Source organism: Crocodylus siamensis, chromosome 2 (genome assembly GCF_052110815.1).
Source record: "Crocodylus siamensis isolate JL-2025a chromosome 2, ASM5211081v1, whole genome shotgun sequence".
In the NCBI taxonomy this organism is placed as follows: Eukaryota; Metazoa; Chordata; order Crocodylia; family Crocodylidae; genus Crocodylus; species Crocodylus siamensis.
Window position 1 is genome coordinate 216,998,650 of NC_143396.1, and position 13,702 is coordinate 217,012,351.

The following is a 13,702-nucleotide window of genomic DNA, read 5'->3' on the forward strand; positions in this document are numbered from 1 at the left end:
AGCCTAGGGTGAAGGTAAGGAATGGAGCGAAGGCAGGAAACATACAGGAAAGCAGAATGAGTAAGAAGAGGAGCAGTTGTAAAGAACTTCTGTCACGTAGCATTTCTAGATACAGAGGAAACAGAGATACCTGCCTGGTACCTGTTAATAATTCTGACTAATTTTATTTTGAAAAAGTAACAAGTGGTTACAGAAAGTTGTAGTGGAGTCTTTCCTAGTTCCAGGGAGCGGGGCAGGAGGCAGGGGAGGACTCTCTTTGTTGAAGGGGCTTGAGGCCATGGCTTCTACCCTTCAATATTCATTTAGGAGCATCCTTCCTTGGACAGGGATTGTATTTTTGGGGCCTAGAAGCCGCATTTCCCTTCTGGCAATTTATTTAAGTGGAAGTGTGGGACTTATGCTAAACAGATTTACAAGCTGTTCATTAAGCTCCCTGTAACTGACCTATCTGAGCAAAGAGACCACCATGGTTTCCCGGAAGCGTTCTCAGGGAACTGACAGCAATCATGTACATGCCAAAAATGGTCTTTCTACTTTGGACCGTACATGGCACACACAAATCAATCACAAGTCAGCTGGCTATGAGTCTGTAGCACCATGTGAAATAGGCCGTTAGGCCCTGAGAGAGTCATGAAGACAGTGTTTCCTGCTGACCATTTCACTCAGTTCAGCAAAGTTAAACAAAGATAAGCAAGGATGAAGCCTTACTAGATTTATATTATGATTTTAGTAATCTCTCCGGCATATAGAGTGATTCAATAGTGTAACTAAGGGGCATTAGCCCCCACCACATCTCTTAGAGGAGGAACAAAAATGGCAGACTTGACTGCTGCTGCCCAGGATATGAAAGTTGTTTGTTACTCCTCTATAGTGACATGCATTTCAAAGCCTCAGCTTCTTGGACTGCCATCTTAAAAATCAGCAGAAAATGTTAGCATCGTTGATTACCCTTTCCCAAAGGATTCTCAGGACTGGTGTCAGAAAACTGCAGGTCAAGGCTAAAATACCAATACATTAGCAGAGAGTAGTTAGCTGTGTTAGTCTTACATCAGACAGAAGCCAGGAGAGATTTGCACCTTATTTAGATGCTATACACCTCTGATTTAGTTAGTCTAAGCTTTTGTGAGCCCAAGCTCACATCATCAAATGAGCTCAGGCTTACAAAAGCTTATGCTATACAGCTCTGATTTAGTTAGTCTATAAGGTGAAAATCTACCCTGCCTTATACCAATGCAATTTCAGCACTGCTAAGTGGGCAGTACAGCAATCTTGGGGGTATTGCAGGTTAGGATTAATTTGCATCGTCTGAACTGGGTTGTGGGGTCCAAGACTGCAAGTAGCAGTGGTTGCTGACAGCCAGAGTAAGAACAGTATACATCAGCAGAGTTGTGTGGGGGAAGCCTGCCCATGGCTGCTTCTTATGCTTAGCTTCTCATTTTCTGTAAATACGTATATTCTCCTAAATGTGCAAAAAATATGTATATATATCCCAAAGAAATTACAGTTTTGGCACTTATTGACACCTCAGGCTAGCAAAGTGAATAAACAACAACTGCTAGATATGCATGGGCAGCATCTAGGCTGGTATTTAGTTGCTCTATAGGAAGCTGTAGCCCACTTTCAACTCCTGCAGCTATTTTAGTCTGAAGATAAATAAACTGCTGACTATTACAAACCAAAATTCAGTAGAATTCCCACAGCTGGCTTTACTAGCAATTTAACCCTAGCTGGCATCTCCAGTAGGACTTTGTAAAAAACAAGTCCCTCTATATATGTCCTCATAATCAATTAAAGGACAGACTCTTCCTTCCCCTGGGCTTTGTCCTAGGGCACAATGCAACAGATAATATAATACAAATCCTAATAAACAGAGAGATACATTTTCATGGAAGTCAATGGCAGTCCTATAGCCATCCTTGTTGTCATTGGCAATCCCTCAATTCAAGGATGATTTCAACCACAGCTCATTGATGGGTCTTGAGATGACTTAAGAGTCCAATCCTTGAGCCACAGATCCACCTGCAGAAGTTTCAGGTCTTTCCTCAGGAGAGAGTAGGCTGTAGGATGGGATTCCTTTCCTTTTTCTTCATCTGCTCTCTCTTCTCTGCTTTGAAGTCAAGAAGCTTGACTTCAAAGCAGACTGCTGCTTGGTTGAGGTTGCAGTGCTATTGGAGTCAATTAGCAGCCAGCTCCTCTCAGGTCTTAATGTTGGTGTCCATTTTCTTGAGGTATTCCTTTACTGTGTCCTTGTAGTGTTTATTCTGGCTGCCACAAGTTCTTAGGCACAACAAAGCTGGAAGCAGAGCACTTATTTTGGGAGTTGAAGGTTGGTCATCCACATACAACGTCTGGTGCAGTGACGTTAGAGGATCACCAACTCAGTGCTGATAACATTGGCTTCAGTAAAGATGCTGGCATTTGTGTGGTGATCATCCCATTTGATACAGAGGATTATCTGGACGAATCATTGGTGATACCTCTCCAGGCTCTTGAGATGATGATGGTAGGTCACCCATGTTTCACATCCATACAGGAGGGGAGTGGGGATGATGACTGCGTTGTGAACTTGGATCTTGGTGTCTTTTCAGAAACCATAAAAATATGCTAAAGCAGTTTCCTAAAGAAGGCACTTTTGTGCTGGATCTTGTGCTGGATCATCAATGTCCTTTTTCTGAGACAGGTGACTACCAAGGTAAGGGAAGTGCTCAACTACCTCCAATGTCATTCCATCAATGGCAATTTGAGGAGGGGGTAACATTCATGGCCTGGAGCAGGCTGATGAAGCACTTCAGTCTTCTCAATGTTGAGACAGAGGCCTGAAGTTCAGTAGCCTTCTGCAAAGAGATTCACGATAATCTGAAGGTTTTTTCTTAGTGTGCACAAAGATGGCACAGTTTTCAGTGTATTGAAGGTCAAGGATGGGTGCTTTGAATACTTTGGTCTTCAGGCTAAAACATAGCAAATTGAAAAACCCTCCATCCATTTGGTATTCAATGTCAATTCCAGAAAGAAGGTGGTCCTTAGGCAAGAACCATGATTATGGTCAAAACAATTGAGACAATGATGTATCCTTGCTTGAACCCAGTTCAAATGACAAATGGATCTGTCTCTAATCTGCTACAAAGAATGGTCACAATCATCTGGTTGTAGAAAATCCTTGGGATCTTGATGTACTTTTCAGGGCATCCAAATCTAGACACAAGGCTTTGCAATTGAAAGTAAAAGGCCTTAGTTGGGTCAGTGAAGTTCATATGCAGGTCCTGGTGGTGTTCTTGACTAATTGTATTTTAAAAACAACACTGACACTTTTCTTAGACCTGGTGGGCACCAAAGATCATATCAGTTGTCCTGCATGATGGTCTAAAACCACACTGAGATTGTAGTAGGATTTCCTCAGCAAGATATAGAAGATGGTTCAGGAGAATGTGGGTGAGGATTTTCCCTGCTGTGGAAAGGAGGGTGATACTTTAATTATTCCCATGCATGGACTATTCTCCTTTCTTGAAGACTGTAACAATATTGACATTCCTCAGGTCCCCAGGGATCTCCTTATTGTTTCAAATCTGAGAAAATATTTGTGTAGTCTCAGTCCCAGTTCCTTGCTACCAGCCTTGAAGATTTCAGTAGGTATGCCATCCTGTCCAGTAGCCTTGTTGTTGTTGGTTTCCTTAATGGAATACCATACTTCTTGTAGGGTAGGATGGTTGGTGAGGGTGTTTTGGGGATGGACTTTTGGAGGTATCCTTCACAGTCAACTCACAGTTCAGGCATACCTCAAAGTGCTCTTTCCATGTAGCTTGGATAGACTGTCTTTGAGGAGCATCAAACCATCCTGTGATTTCAGGAATGTAGGACTGTGAGAAGTTGGGCTATAGACAGTTTTTTTCCAGGCAACAAAAGTTATACGTCATGTTTGTCAGCATAGAGCTGAATCTCCTTGGTTTTATTTTGTGACTACTGATTTTTTAATTTTCCAGATCCCCATTTCAGCTTTGCCTTTGAGGAGCTGAATATATCTCCTGCTGAGATGAGGTGTCATTTTGCCAAGCAGAATGAATCTTTCGCTTCTGGTTGAGGAGAGCTTGGATCTTGGTGCGTGTCTCATTGAACCAGTCTTGTCAACAGGCGGTATAGCTTATGGATTCAGCACAGGCCACATGCACGGCAGTTTTCAACCCTTCCAATGTTACCTTCAGTTGTGGGTAGGTCAGGGAGCTTTTTGTGCTTTACAGACTTTCATGTCTTGAAGCCCTATAGCATGAGTTACATAAAGTTGTTAAAAGTCCTGAACAACAATCAATAGGAAACAATCTGTCTGACTGGGAAGTGGAAGACAGACTGAGGTGCAGCCTAATAATCTGGCCCACCAAGATGGTTATTACACTGCATCCTGACAATATGTGTTGCTTAGTTTGTGCAGTGTTCTGACTTTGGAGTATCATATTGCAACATTGCATATCCCTACATGTTTATGTTTGTGTTCCCAATCTCTTTTAGCATCTATCTTGCAAGAGGTAAAATATTTCCCCTCCAAAAGCATGACTCTCTTGTGAGGGAAGCAGTGATCCTGTCTTTTCCAGCTGTGATTTCTGTGCTCACTGGCTTTTAAGACCAAATATTAAGGGGAAGATAGTTGGATTAATATATGCAGTTTTCCCTGAAATGGCCCACATCCTTCTCTCACAGCACATAGCAGAGTCGACCTTTATGCAGCCCCCTAAAGAAACTTGCAGCACAGAGAGGAGTTAGCCAGGCGAGAAGAGAAGGCCAAAAAGGAAAAAGAGCAAATAAACAAATCAAAGCACAGCATTGAGCTAATATAAACAGTGTTCTGGGACAGCAGCAACTTTCATGCAGTCATGCCAAAGCTGAAGCCAGTGTGTCTCCTTTGCCTTTTCCCTTCCCTACCACTGTTTCTCTTGTCAGTTCCTCACCAGTATCAGTGACCATAAGGAAACTCTTGCAGAAGCAAACACAGCCACTTTGTTAGCTGCAGCACAGCATGTCTTTCTTGGTGAGGCCCCTTGGGGCTTTGTTCATGAAGTGGGAAGAAGCAAAATTTTCTGTGTATGTGTCCAGGGGGAGAGGAAAGGAAGTTTTAATCAATAATGCATGGAAATGAAGTTGAGTGCTTTTACTAGCTTTGTGCACATGTGTTGGTAAGGGGGTGGCTTTCCTCTCGCTCCTGAAGGACACAGACATTTAGAGTATGGCCAGAACTTGCTACTTTCTTGGCATGTACTATTGCTAGTGTTGGTTTCATAAAAATAGGTACACTTTATCAGCAGATCAGAACATTGGTCCATCCACTGTGGGACTCTTCCTGCAGCCCTGGATGCTGTTATTTCATCCTTGTGACGAAGGTAAAAATGTGCTTTTGTATGCTTGGCCAATTTTGGAGTGTTGTACTGGGAACAATTCTTTCCTGTCTGCATAGGCACTCATCAATTTAGGGAGAAGGTGAGAAGCCCTCAGTGGTGAAAGAATAGGTTAGGGACTATTTAGAAAAGCTGGACATGTACAAGTCCATGGGGCCAGATACCATGCATCTAAGGGTGTTGAGGGAGATGGCTGATGTGATAGCAGAGCCACTGACCATTATCTTTGAAAACTCATGGCGATCAGAGGAGATCCCAGATTATTGTAAAAGGGTAAATATAGTGCCCATCTTTAAGAAAGGGAAGAAGTATCCAGGAAACTACAGACTGGTCACCTTCACCTCAGCCCCCAGAAAAATCATGGAGCAGATACTCAAGGAATCCATTTATGAGCAAGTCAAAGTCTGCTTTTCTGAAGTCCAGGGTCCTTACCCTAACTACTCTCCTTTCTTCAGGATCCTGAACTCAACCATTTTGTGGTTGCTAATGTACAAGTTGCCATCAACTACTACATTCCCCACCAATTTTTCCCCATTTGTGAGCAGCAGGTCAAAAGAGTATGGCCCCTGGTTGGCTGCTCTAACACTTGCACCAGAAAGTTGTCCCCAACACTCTCAAAAAATTGAGATTGCTTGCACACTGCTGTATTGCCCTCCCAGCAGATGTCAAGGTGACTGAAGTCTTCCATGAGAACCAGGGCCTGTGATTGGGAACCTTCCACTAGCTGTTTGAAGAAAGCCTCATTCACCACTTCTTCCTGGTCTGGTGATCTATAACAACACCTCCACCACAACGTGACCATTGTTGCTCTCCTCTGTGATCCTAACCTGGAGACTTTCAACAGGAATATCTCCAGTTTCATACTGGAGCTCTAAGCAATCATATGGCTCTTTTACATAAAGTGCAACTCCTTCTCCTCTTCTCCCCTGCCTGTCCTTCCTGAACAGTTTATACCCATCTTACCAAGTCTGTTATTCCAATTATGTCATAGTGCTGTGACTGTGCAAGGACTTCCAATTCTTCCTGCTTGTTTCCCAGGCTCCATGCATTTGTGTATAGGCACCTAAGGTAACTAGCTGATTGCCCTGATTTCTCAGGAAGAATGAGAATTCTTCCCCTGTTGCCCACTCCTGCTTGTGCTTCCTCCAGGTCACCTACTTCCCCACTTACCTCAGGGCTTCGGTCTCCATCCCCCAGTGAAACTAGTTTAAAGCCCTCCTCCCTAGTTTGTCAAGCCTGTCTACAAAGATGCTCTTTCCACTCTTCGCCAGGTGGATCCCATTTCTTCCTAGCAATCCTTCTTTCTGGAACATCATCCTATGGGCAAAGAAGCTAAAGTCCTGCAGGTGACACCACCTGTACAGCCATGCATTGATCCGCAGGATGTACCTGCTCCTGCCCAGGCCCTTGACCAGAAAGGTGGAAGAGAAGACCACCGATTTTTCATCTGCTCAGCGTCTCCCCCAGCAGTGTCATTGGTGCCCACATGGATAAGCAGCATGGGGTAGTAGTCAGAGGGCTAGATGAGTCTTAGTAATCTGTCTGTGACATCTTGGATCTGGACTTCCTGAGACAACAGGTCAGGCCAGCAGATGGTTGCCTTTGTCCCCGCAGAAGGAACCTGCAAGCTGCAGTCCCCATAGTGCCAAACCCAGACCTGGCTGGAAGCCTCAATGGTGAGTGGTCATGGCTGGACAAAAATGGCACAGGCATAAGCAGAGGCAGTGGCTCTAGCATTGTTACATCCTCCAGCCATTTCCCTGGATCTGTTTAATCTGCCACCTCTCTCTTACTGCCCTTCTTCCAAGAGCACCTTCCCTAGCAAACTTTCCTGGAAGCTGGCCTGCTTACTGTTTCCTGGCCCCCAAAAGGTTCCTTTTTTGCTGCTTCAGCACCTTTAACAAACAGGCCTTTGGTCTGTTCTCTCCCAGCTCCCCTAGTGCTTCCTGGTCTCTCAAAGAAAATTCAAGCAATTAATTCAGCTGGAAAAATGACATTGGAAAAATATCAGCCTAGAAAAACAAGTCATGTTTATAAACAGCTGCTGTTTGTCTGTGGAAATTCACCCCATCTGAGCTCTGCAGCAAGTTCTTAAAGGCCATCTCCCTCCTACTGTCCTTCCTGGGCTTATTGGAATAGCTCTAAATAACCGTTATAGCATGTACTCATATAGTGAACTCTTTCCCCTAAGTATTTTGCTTCCTTTCTTGCATGTCTATGCACAAATATGGCTTTTTCAAAATTATGACATAAATTTTAACAATTGTAACTGTGCCCCCTCCTCATTTCCCCAGCCTCTATGGGGTGTCAGGATCTGTGCTGTGTTTCAAAACATTGCAATAGTGACCTGTGTCTACAGAGACAGGGACAGGGGGGACGGCAGAGAAGAGCCGTAATGAAGACAGAGAAAAAAATGAATGGAAAAGCAGCCTTGAAAGCAATGTTGCTCATGTAGAGCCAGAAGCAGCAGTGCCAACAATTTCACTTTGTCTAGTGTTTGTCTGAGAGAGCTAGGGAACTCACATACTCATCTCAGAGATTTATACTGCTGTTCACCACTCTAATATCAGAGTATCTCCCATATAAAATCAATAGCAAAACAAACTCCCTAATAGCTTGCTTGGAGTCTTTGCTATGTCTTCCCTTTTCAGAATAAAATCTCTGTGTTGTGGGGTTTGTTTGTTTTTTATCATCACTTCCATTTTTAGATGTTATTTTTCTTGGATTTGGCTGATTTGTTTCAGGGTTGTTTGACTCTTATTGTTCTTGGGGGGTGTTTGCTAGGTTGAGAACTGAGGATAGACTGGGGATCAGTATGTCAGAATAAGGCATGAGGGTTATTGTTAGAGTGGAAGAACCTTTGTGATAAGGCAAGTTACTCAGTGATCGCCAGAAATAGGTAAATGCAAGTGAAGTTTTAATTGTTATATTTTAGTCTTAGTAGAAAATGCTATTTGACAGCCTGGGAACCTTTGTTCTCTGGATATCTCTTTGGTGCAGGTATAATATAAGCAGTGTCCAGGCCAGCTTCTCTCTCACCATCCTCTGTCAAGAGCCTGCCTCTGACATGGTCAGCAATGCCTGGTAAGAATAAGTGTGCTTCAGTCCCCAGGATGTATTCAAACTGTGTGCTGTCTTCTAAGACAACTATCTGAGACACTTTTCAGACTATGACCACTTATTCTGCTAGGAATGCTTTTGAAGTTTCATGCTGTTGAATGCTGCCAGATTCAATAGCTCTCCGGACTGGATTGGGGTTGACATTAGCCAGCCACCCTGGCAGGCCTAAGGAGCTAATCAATCTGATAGATTGTCCCAAGCTGGTTTATGCTGGTTCTCTTCAGCTATGAACATGACAAAATGAGCTTGTTTTATTAATCCATTTCAGCAGAGACCTTATCATATAAAGAACCTATATGGCAAGCTGCATGCTAAGGCTCTGGGAAAAAAAAAAAAAAAGGCTTGTCAGGCAATAAGCTCCCCTTTTAAATGCCTTCTCTGCATTTCTGACCTGACAAGGTCTCTGTGTTTGAATGTATTCTCTCAGCTGCCCTCTTGTTATGTTTCAGTAGGCAAATTCCCACTAAAACTCCAAATTAGGCTGTAAATGCAATGTGGCTTTTTTGCTGGCCTTCAGGAATAGCCAGGGATTTAGCACCCTCTGATGGTGAATCCCTTTCATGAAAATTGTAGACATGGTTTTGGGGTTCAGGAAGAAAAACGTAATCCTCCCTGAGGATTTTAATGGTGCCTCAAGAGAAAACTTTATACTTACTCCTTTGCAGTGGGATGCCTCTGTTCCAGAGTAGTTTACAATAAAGATGAGCCAGAACCAAAACCCCATCAGTAGATTGCATGGAATTTTGTAGGGGGTTCATACATTTTAGGAACAGATTACTACTGCCATGGCCCCCTTTCTTTAGAATGAACAATCCAGCAGCCCCACTATTTGCAACAATGGGTTATCTTTTACATTAGGCTGTTTTTTTGAAAGACTTCTTTCTTACAGTACAGTTTGCAGTATGTTTTCATCTGACATTTAGAATCTCACAATGTGAAAAATGGGCCACATGGGTTCAGTCTTTTTGCTATTGATAAAGGCCTCCATTATAATACTCAATAATCATCAGTGTCCTATTTTTGGTCACTCCCGGCTGATAGTCTGGTATTCAATGGGCTGTTGAGACTGAACCCCTGTCCTGGAGACAGTTCCTCCAGGGCAAGCCTGAGGCATGCCTAGGTGGCAGTCTTAGAGGAAAACTACCAGTAATACAATGTAAATATGCTGTAAATATACAGACTCCAGTTTCCAGGGGTGTCATTTGAATTCCTTTTACCTCCAGTAAAGTGACATTCTCTATTCCCAAATTATCACAAATTGCCATCAACTTCAGTTGATCACTGATAATTTATATTAATGACTTGGAGATCCATTGTGAATTAAATTCGGAAAATTAGTAGTCTGAACTACATTCTTTGAGGTCATATACTCAGGCAGGACAGGGCAGAGATGAGGCCTAAAGAGATGTGAATTTTTCAAATGAATAAGGCACCGATGCTAGGATACTGCTTCCCATAATAGATTTTATTCTATTTATTTTACAAGTATCCTGTTAAATTAAATTAATTTCATGATCTATGGCGTATTTTGTGAAGGTACCGCAGACTTGGTAACATTATACCTCAGTATGGCACTGAGTTATTAAATATTTGCTAAGAAGAAACCTGGGCATGAAACTCTGTGAAAACAGATAAGTGACTCTGTGTGAAAGTACTTGTTTGTTTTATATTGTTGTGTTTTGGAGTTTACAGCATGACAGGAAATGAAATGGGTAAGTTTTGCCCAACCGGCATTACCTGAATTAATTTATTCTAGAAAAAGTGGTTTGTGTTCAAACCTAACCTTCTGCCCAGTTTGTTTTTCTTACTGTTCTAACCTTGGCCTTGTAGCAGGGATGACCAGTTGATACAACACTTGATAGGGCCCTTAACTATACATGTGTAGTATGGCTGAGGTCCAGGGCCTTCAGGGACTAAACAAGCACAGCTATACAGAGCAAATAAATGTATTAGAAGACTTTTACAAAATTATTGAACCAGTGGGTTAATATGAGCCAAACAGATTTATTCTTTTCCACCACTTATAAATACATCGTAGGAAAAGAAACAGAGTCATAAGCCTATTTCTGAAGATTGTGAACTATTAAATAAAGCAGGAGAACTTTGCTATAATTTACACTGTGCAAATTTGCATAAAACCCCTAGTGCTTTTGAATCTTGTCAGCACAAACCCCTTATTCCTTCTTTTTTTTCCCATTCTGATGCAGTGAACCCTTACTGTTAAGCTATACTCTGCAATGAATTAGCTCTTAGCTTCCTGGTATTGCCAACTCTCGTGATGGTGTCATAAATGTTATTTGATATTTTTCTTGATGTCACAACTGCAGAAACTAAGATATTGCATGAGAATCTCTGCTTTGGTTAAAAAAAATATAGTTTCCAGGTCTCAAATGTGGTGAAGAGCTTAAAAAAGTAACTGAACCTTGATGGTTCAGAAAGCAAAAGCTATAAATATCCAGTATTTATTATTGCTTTTAAAATACCCATCATTTTTAGGTTAAATCTCATAATTTGGGGGGGCATGACTTATGAGTTTTCCACAGTAAGATTTGACTGTAATGGCTTCCTGTAAACTCTGACTCAGGAAAAATGCTTGGAATCCCCAAATATTGGCTGGTAGGGTTCAACAGGGCTTTCCCCAGGAACTGTCCAAACCCCCCTACAGCCTGCTATAAATCTGTTTCCGTTTGCTACTTAGTAAACAGCATAGTGAGGCCAGTTTACTAGAACCCTCCTTCTCATGGAGTCACAGCCACCACTGCAAAGTCTGTGTAAATACAAAAAAATTGGGATGATGGTGTTTTCACACAGTTTGTACTGGTGTAAATGACTGAGCAAGATGAACAGGCCCCAGTGCCTCTGCTCATCAGCTGCATTAATTAGAGATCATCCCCTGGCTCTAAAGAATCTCAAAGGGTTTGGAAACATTACAGCTGAGATTAGCAGCACTTTTTTTGGTTAAAGGCATTTAGACGTGTGTTCTTTTTTTGTTGTTGTTCCTGCTGCTTTTTAGTTTAGGGTAAACAGTTTTCCCAATTCTAGAGATAATGACTGGGAAAATAGCTCTAGAAATGTCAGGAGGTCCCCTTGTTTAGTAGCTTAGCTGAGTTCACACTTGGGAGGACACTCAGCATATCAGGAATCTACAGGGAAGCCTTTTTTTCCCCACTCCCCCCAAAATTGGCTGCCTTGAAAAGTAGAAGAAAATGTGCAACAGTTGAAGTGGCAAAGGCTTCTGTTTACAGGGGAATCATTAAACAGATAGTACAAATTGAAATCAATTCTCATCTGCTCTTAAATACTTTTTAAAATCTGGAAGACGGTCTTTAAAATTTATTTTACAAACAATAACCAAGATAACAACAGGACTTTTATCCCAATTTTGAAGACTGGGAGGGGAAAAAACTTAACCAGCTAAGTGATTTGTTCAAAGACATAGATGGAGTTACTAAAGCAAGGATAAAAAAAATAGGAATGCCTATGTACAAAGTACATCTTTCCCACAAAATATGCAAGCCAGTTCATAAGCACCACGAAAAGAGAGAGCTCAGGTAGGCACTGATTTATCCTTGTTTATATTTGTGTGTGATGCGTATGTGATTGTGTATATTTGTGTATAGTAGATCCCTGTTTATATTTATGTGATGCTTAAGAGTGTAAATTCATACTAAAACTTAAAACTGCATGGGCCATAAATCTAATTAGGGTAGCCAAAGTACAGTATGGTCTAGGGTCACCTTAATCTTGAATACAGTGGTTCTTACTCTTTTTAGACTCAAGGCACCCCTCATAAGGCTCAAGGCAGTCCTCACAAAATGCCAGCTCTTAGTTTTTTTATTTTCTGTAGTAAAAAATGCGTGAGCAATGGAAAAATAATACAGCGATCAGAAAGACCACAACAGGTCAGAATTTTTTTTAGCACCATTCTTATTTGAAACTGTTGGCTTTAATCTTGTGAATGTTTGCACAGAGAACAATACTGACTTTGTGTGGCATGCCTTACAACCCTGAATGGATCCCAAGGCATCCTAGGGTGCTGCAGCAGCCTGGTTGAAAGATCAGTTTTGATATATTAAAAGCTCTAGGACTAACTGGTGCCACCCTCCTCTGCCTTCCACCTGCTTTCAGCCTAACAGACCTAATGGCCACTCTTTCACATGAAGCACTCCCTGAGACTTTAGCTCTACGGCATTCACTTTGAAATCATCCGTGTCTGGAACCCAGTGGGCTTTTAATGCAGGATGCAGAGGGAAACAAGGTCCCCTCTTCAGGTCTGCCCCTTCCCAGGTTCATCCTTTTTTGCTGCCCGTTCCAGTGGCTGTGCTTCAATGGCACTGGGGTCAAGTCAAGCGTAGGAGACTCAAGGCAGGGGACAAACTGGACTTTGATTTTCATAGATTTTCATAGACATTAGGGCTGGAAGGGACCTCGGGAGATCATCGAGTCCAGCCCCCTGCCCAAAGGGCAGGAAGTCAGCTGGGGTCATAGGAGCCCAGCAAGATAAGCATCCAATTTACTCTTGAAGGTGTTCAATGTAGGTGCTTGAACCACCTCCGCTGGCAGACTGTTCCAGACCTTGGGGGCTCGGACAGTAAAGAAATTCTTCCTTATGTCCATCCTCAAACGGTCTTGCAGGAGTTTGTGACCATTCGACCTCGTCATCCCTTGGGGCGCTCTGGTGAACAGACGTTCCCCCAGATCCTGGTGGTCACCCCTGATAAACTTATACGTGGCCATCAGATCACCCCTCAGCCTACGCTTTTCCAGGCTAAAGAGTCCCATGGCTCTCAGCCTGTCATCGTAAGATCTGTTTTCCTGACCTCTGATCATACGCGTGGCTCTCCTCTGGACTCTCTCAAGCTTCTCCACATCCTTTTTGAATTGTGGAGCCCAAAACTGGACGCAGTACTCCAGCTGCGGCCTCACCAAGGCCGAGTACAAGGGGAGAACGACGTCCCGGGATTTGCTCGAGAAGCATCTATGGATGCACGCCAGCATTTTGGTCGCTTTACTAGCCGCAGCATCGCATTGCAGGCTCATGTTCATCTTGTGGTCAATGATGACCCCCAAGTCTTTTTCTTCTGTAGTGCTAACCAATGTAGCACTGCCGAGCCTATAAGGGTGCTGCAGGTTTTTCCTCCCAAGGTGGAGAACCTTGCATTTTTCGGTGTTAAACACCATGAGGTTCTCGTCTGCCCATTTGC